Below are 6,657 nucleotides of genomic sequence, written 5' to 3'. Positions count from 1 at the left end.
GCCGCCCAGCGCAGGCCATGCCCAGGGGCTGACCCATGGCTTCATTTACAGAATGCCAGGCCTGCTGGCAACTGAGGGAAAAGGCTGTCTCGCCAGGGAAAAGAGGATCTCGGACTAGCGTTAGCAGGCCTCATTGAGAGAGCTTTAAACTAGGCTGGAAGGGGACGAAGAGGGAGTTGGGAGCTTGTGGGTGAGGATCAAGGGGCAGGCAGGAGAGACACTGTTGTGGGTGTTTGTTACAGGCCACCTGATGTGGACGGGGAAGCTGATGAGGCCTTCTACAGACAGCTGAGAATCAACCTCACCATCACAGGCCTTGGTTCTCGTGGGGGACTTCAATCACCCTGATATCTGCTGGGGAGGCTACGCAGCTAGGCGTGTACAGGCCAGGAGGTTCCCCCAGCACATCCAGGGGTCCCTCCATGGCTGCCGTTCCTGTCAGGAAAACCAGCTCCCCGAGGGCCCCCCCATGGCCGCAGGGGAGTCGGTGCTGGAGGCCTGGAGTGGCTCCTCCCTCCCCCTGCCCGGCCCTCCCTGCCCCGGGCTGTCTCTCACACCTTTCCCCTCATCGCCGGCAGCGTTTTGCCCTTTCTCAATCCCGCTTTCCCCAAGGCGCTGCCAGCCTGGCTGAGGGGCTCGGCCCTGCCCTGCCGTGGGGCCGCTGGAACCGGCTGGAACTGGCTGTGTCCGGCACGGGGCAGCCCCTCAGCTCCCCTCAGGGGGGACCCTGCAGCCGCTGCCAGCGCCCGGGACTGCACAGTCTTAACTGTCCCCTGGCCATTAGAAGTCTTGTGTTCATTAAAAGGAGAGCTAACGGAACTGTCCCACCACCTTTCCACGGGACTGTCGCCTCTCCCTCCCTCCGTCCTGTCCTGCTCTTTGAAAGGGGCGTCGCATCTCCCAAGGTGCCCTCAGGCCTCGCTGCACCAGAGGTTTTGGCACTGGAACTGTCGGAGAAGCCTTTGGCGCCAGCGGCACCCGGTGCACGTGGCATTTGCTGGGTTGAAATGTGCTGCACAGGTGCAAAATGTTATTCTAAATCTTCTAACGAGTCATGGATTAACCTCATCGGTTCCTTTGGTGAAGATACTGTAAGGAAGAGGTTATGAGGAAGGGAAGCAATCTGGAGGGAAGACCAGCAGGTGGTTTCTTACCTTACGGGCCTCATCTCTTTGTAGCAGTAGCTGGTGAAAAAGACTAAGCAGACATGTACAGCGTTTGCAATTATTTTTTTAAGAAGGCGGCTACCTGCTTTTTGTGTTTGTGACAGGACAGGTGGAATCCAGATTGTGTATTTATTTTATAATAAACGCTTTTAGGAAAAGCAAAACGACCCCACAAGTTAAAAAAAAGAACAAGGCCAAGTGCAAGGCCCTACATCTGGGTCGGGGCAATCCCCAGCAGGAATACAGGCTGGGCGGAGAATGGGTCGAGAGCAGCCCTGGGGAGAAGGACTTGGCGGGGTTGGTTGAAGAGAAGCTCAACATGAGCCGGCAATGCGCGATCGCTGCCCAGCGGAGCAGCCGTATCCTGGGCTGCATCAGAAGTGTGGCCAGCAGGTCAAGGGAGGTGATTCTGCCCCTCTACGGTACTCTGGTGAGACCCCATCTGGAGTATTGAGTCCAGCTCTGGCACCCCCAACATGGGAAAGGCATGGACCTGTTGGAGCGGGCCCAGAGGAGGGCCGTGAAAATGATTGGAGGGCCACGACCGACTTTGATCAGAGGGCTGGAGCACCTCTGCTGTGAGGACAGGCTGCGAGAGTTGGGGTTGTTCATCCCGGAGAAGAGAAGGCTCCAGGGAGACCTCATAGCGGCCTTCCAGAACCTAAAGGAGGCCTACAGGCGGTGGAGGAGCCAACAAGGAGAGGCGTACTGCTGGGCCTAGGGGTGACAAACAAAGGGGGACTGGTGGAGGTTGGTTAAGGTTGGGGGCAACCTTGGCTGTAGCGATCATGGGAAGATCGAGTTCAGGATTAAGTGTAGCATGCCTAAAACGACAAGTAGGATTGCAGCCTCGGACTTCAGGAGGGCTAACTTTGATGTCTTCAAGAAACTCCTTGGAGAAGTCCCATGGGCTAGGGCTCTAGAGTGTAGCGGGGCTCAAGAGAGCTGGTTGATATTTAAGCATCACTTCCTGCAAGCCCAGGATCGGTGCATGCCTAAGAGCAAGAAATCAGGCAAGGGAAGCAGGAGACCTGCATGGTTGAGCAGGGAGCTTCTGAAAACTCTCAAGTGGAAGAAGGACATCTACAGTATGTGGAAGAAGGGACTGACCGCTTGGGAAGACTACAAGAATGCCGTCAGAGGATGCAGGGATGAAACGAGGAAAGCCATGGCTGCCTCGGACTTAAATCTGGCAAGGGATGTCAAGGTCACCTGGGAGGGTTTCTTCAGGTAGGGTTCAGCAAGCCAAGGAAAACTAGGGAAAATGTGGTCCCGCTGTTGAACGAGACAGGTGCTGTGGTGACAGATGATGCAGAGAAGGCGGAGTTGCTGAATGCCTTCTTTGCTTCAGTCTTTACTGCTCAGGCCAGCCCTTGGGAATCCCAGACTTTGCAAGTAAAAGAGAAGGTCTGGAGGAAGGAAGACTTTCCTTTGGCTGAAGAGGAACGAGTTAGAGATCAATGAAGTAAACTGGAGAGCCACAAGTCTATGGGTCCTGACAGGACGCATCCGCGAGTGCTGAGGGAGCTGACAGAAGTTGTTGCTGGGCCGCTCTCCACCATCTATGAAAGGTCCTGGAGAACTTGCTGATTAGTGCTGTGCCACTAAGCACAACCCTGCGAGCCCTATCTGCCAGCCGGTTTTTAATCCACCCCACTGTCCATTCATCTAACCTGCACTGCCTAAGCTTGCCTATGAGGATGACGTGGGAGACGGTGCTGAAAGCCTTGCTGAAGTCAAGGTAGACGACATCCACTGCCCTCCACCTCATGCCCCCCTGCAGTCATGCCATCATAGAAGGCTATCAGATTAGTCAGACATGACTTCCCCTTGGTGAATGCATGTTGGCTACTTCTGATAACCTTCTTTTCCTCCAGATGCTTTGCGATGACACCCAGAACGAGCTGTTCCATCGTCTTTCCAGGGATGGAGGTGAGGCTGACCAAAGTAGTCAACATGGATTCACCAAGGGGAAGTCGTGCCTGAACTCAATGGGCACCTCTCCTTTTCCACATACAAGCTGAGCCCCACTGCCCGGGAGCAGCCATTTGTTACGCTCTGATCATACGTCGCCACACAATTTAAAAGGGAGTGCGTTGCGTCACTTCTGGTGTTCCTGTGTGTTGGACACGCTCACTTGGCTGGCGCAGCACTGCAGCCATTCCATTGCAGTACTTGAAATGTGCATCCTGGCTCCGTAATGGCAGAAACGTCCATCACCGTCCCGGGGAAGCCCAGAGCAGAACTCCCCGCAGAGGGGGACAGGCGCCCACTAGCCCACTGCCTGCTATATTTGCCGCCGGGCTCTGAGGGGGAGAGCAGAACTGGGGGCTGCGATTTATCGAGGTGGTGCCCCCTCTGTCCCTCTGACCGCCATTCTTAGTTCCCCCCAAAAAGGGAAAAAGCCCGACAAAAATAAGGGCAAAGTTTTTTTTATTAATTAAATAACAAATCACTTTTTGAAGAGCAGCTGTGCCCGCATGGCTGCCCGGGTGCTGGGTCTGTCCCGCGGTGGCCTCGGTGCCATGGAGAAGTGCCGGTTGGACAAATCTCTGCTCTCTGCGGCCTTGTGCAGCCCGGGCTGGTGCTGGGCTGTCTTGGTCTGCCCGGGCCTGGGCTCTGGGGGCGAGGGGCAGGGGTTAGCCCCCCTGCAGCCCATGGGGCGGGCAGCAGGGGTGGCAGGAGAGACCAGAGGGAGCCATGGTGGGGGAAATCCTGGCACCCCACGGGTGCCCGGCCCTCCCCGCTGTCCCCTTCCCACCCTTGGGGTCCCCTCCCCTGTCCTGCCCCGGCCGTACCCTCCTTGGCTGCAAGCATGGGCAGCTTCTCGTCCAGCTGGTCCCTGGAGATGGGGCGATCCGTGCCCAACAGATTTGTCACGTTGCACTGGGAAGGAGAGAGCGGGCTGGCTGAACCACAGGGCAAAGCCAGCATCCCCAGGCAACCCTCCCACACCCAGCGCTCCCGGGGGAAACTGAGGCACGCACCCCCCAGGGGCTCAGCCTCAGTCGCCCCTGCCGTATCCCTACCTTTGTCAGCCCTACCTTGTTGGGGAGCAGGAGCGGCTGGAGGCGCTGGCGGCGCTGCAGCGGGGTGGTGACAGTGTCCCGGCCCCCGCAGCTCCGCGGCACGGTGGGGTACTTGCCCTCGACCAATGGCTCCCTGTGGGATGAGGCACGGGGATGCTGAGTGCCCGGCACTGTGGCACCCCGTGCTTCAGCCTACAACACGAGGGAGAGGACCAGGCGCTGCTCCCCAGTGGGGTCTGTCCCTCCCAGCTTCCCTCTGACTGCTGCAGGAGACACCCCACCCATCCTGCTGGATCTGCCCTTTCCCCACAGCCCCGGTGAGCTGGCCGTGGCAGGTCGCTGCACCCCACACCAAGGACACCAGGAGGCAGGAGCTGGGCTGTCCCAGCTCTGCAGGGCTTATTTTTGGCAACTTGTTTCCCAGATGGGGCAGCGAGGGGGACGGCTGTAAAACCCCACAGACCCGAGACAAGCACAGCTGACGCTCTGCAGCACATCTCTGCTCCCTTGCCCTGCCCACGCCCCCTGGACCCCTCCGCCCCCACCCGCGGAAGAGCTCTCCCTCGCGGTGGCAGAGCCACCCTGCACTCCAGGGGCCGGGTGCCCGTGTCCCCTACCTGTGGCCGTGCTGCTGTTCTTGCTCCGGCTTGAGAATGGTACGGGGGTGCTGGGTGAGGCGCGGGAGCAGCGGCGGCAGCGCCGGGATAGCCACGGTGTGTCTGGGGAGGGCAGGAGCCACAGATGGGTGATGGGGGAGAAAGGACCTACGCTGCCCTGGCTCGGGGCAGCACCCCAAAACCAACGGTCTTGTAGCCCATGGCGGCCCCTGCCCCCCGCGGACGGCTCCCTGTCCCCCGCTGCCGCGCAGAACTGCGAGGGGGCTTGGCAGGGTTGCATTCCCCAGGCAGACACCCCAACCCCTGTGCCTGGCACAGCGGGGCACTGCCAGCACCCATCTCCCCCCGTCCCACCCACGGTACCAGGTGCTACTCACGGGCCAGGAACCTGCATGTCGAGGGGCCGGTCGCAGGACAGGCAGTGGAAATGCGTCAGCAGTGGGCTGGAGGGGGGAGAGAAGGGCTGGGTGAGCTCCTGGGGGGGACGCAGGCAGGCAGCTGGCAGGCAGCAGCCAGTTATCCCCAAAGCCACCACCGTCCCCATCGCACTCACTTCTTAATCCCAGCCGCATCATCAGCCGCTGCCTCTGGCTCCTTCTCCTTGCCCTGCTCCAGAATGTTCTTGCAGTGCCCCTCCAGCTGCTGCTGGAAAGGCCCCAGCTCCAGGCGGTCCAGCTGTGGACGGGTGTAGAGCCTCAGACAGCCGCCCCGGGATGGGACACTGCGGTCCCCGGGTGGGACAGCCGGGAGAGGGGACCCTTGGGGGGATGCTGCCTTAGGCTGCCAAGCCCTGAAGGTGCCAGTCGTGCGTGGCGGGGACAAGCCACCCCTCACCTTGGAGGCCACCTCTTCACGGAGCTGTTGCTGGACCTTCTCCTGGCCTGTCTGCCGGCTCAGCATCTCCTCCACCATCTGAGTCAGCCGCTCCATCCTTGTGTCAAACTCGCTGCGGCTGACTTTGCCGGCCAGGGCGCTTTTGTCTGCTTTCTAGCAAGAGAGAAAGGCAGGAGAGTGGTGGGGAAAGGATGGAGGTACGATGGGCAGGGCCAGCTCGTGTCAGGAGGAGAGGGAGAAGTGGGTACATGGCTCCGCTCGCCCCATCACCCCCGTGAGGTTGGTCTCACCAGCCAAAGCGACCCGGGGGAGACAGAGGGACCTGGCGAGGGACCCGCAGCCGGTCTGGAAACCCTCCCTCCCCCTGTCCGGTTCTGCTATTGAGCACCAAAGGGACAAGGACGTTTGCCACCCTGCCCGGGACCCCCTTGTCTCGTGCTGGGCACCCTCAAGGCCGTACCACATCGACTGCCAGCAACAAGTCCTCCTTGTCCGCTTTCTCCTCTGCCAGCTTCTCCAGGGACTGGAACAGAGCCTTGCAAAGCAGAAAGCACCCCATGACGCCATGGCAGGGTCGCAGCTGCCTCCCAGCCAGCAGAGCACCCCCCACCTCCCATACAACCCTCCAGGAAAGAGACAAACCCCCTGTGGTCCGCAGCAGGGGCTCTGCCTGAAGGATGCTCCGACCCCACAAGGGTTTCAGCCACCTACCTTGGTGTCTTTCTGCTGCCGGTGGCTGTCACGCAAGAGGTTCCCCACGACAGAGCTGAGCTTCTCGTAGTCCTCTTGCGCCTGCACGAGGGTGGCCTGGATGCGCTTCAGCGCCTCCTCATCCTGCTTCAGGGAGGAAGATGACAAAGTGGTGCTGTGTAAGGGGGGCTGGCTGCCCTGCAGGGACAGACCCAGGTCACTTGGCTGGTGGCCATGGGCTATCAGTGCCAGCAGGACATTTGCACCAAGGCTTTCATTTCCTTCCATGCTGCTGACTTGTGCAAGCCAATTTGGGGGCAG

General features: G+C 59.9%; 1 long non-coding RNA gene across 1 annotated transcript; it reads right to left on the bottom strand.

Annotated features, from left to right (window-relative positions):
• Nucleotides 1-4,821: 4,821 nt before the first annotated feature.
• On the bottom strand, nt 4,822-5,396 carry LOC309684642. Its single transcript, XR_014270318.1, has 3 exons — nt 5,366-5,396; nt 5,190-5,255; nt 4,822-4,914 (listed from the first exon to the last, which is right to left on the bottom strand). It is a non-coding gene; the product is annotated as an uncharacterized lncRNA (long non-coding RNA).
• Nucleotides 5,397-6,657: the final 1,261 nt, after the last annotated feature.

The sequence above is a fragment of the Vanellus vanellus genome, assembly GCF_965231255.1.
Source record: "Vanellus vanellus genome assembly, contig: HAP1_SCAFFOLD_2415, whole genome shotgun sequence".
NCBI classification, from domain to species: domain Eukaryota; kingdom Metazoa; phylum Chordata; class Aves; order Charadriiformes; family Charadriidae; genus Vanellus; species Vanellus vanellus.
This window is presented reverse-complemented; position numbering and strand designations above follow the sequence as displayed.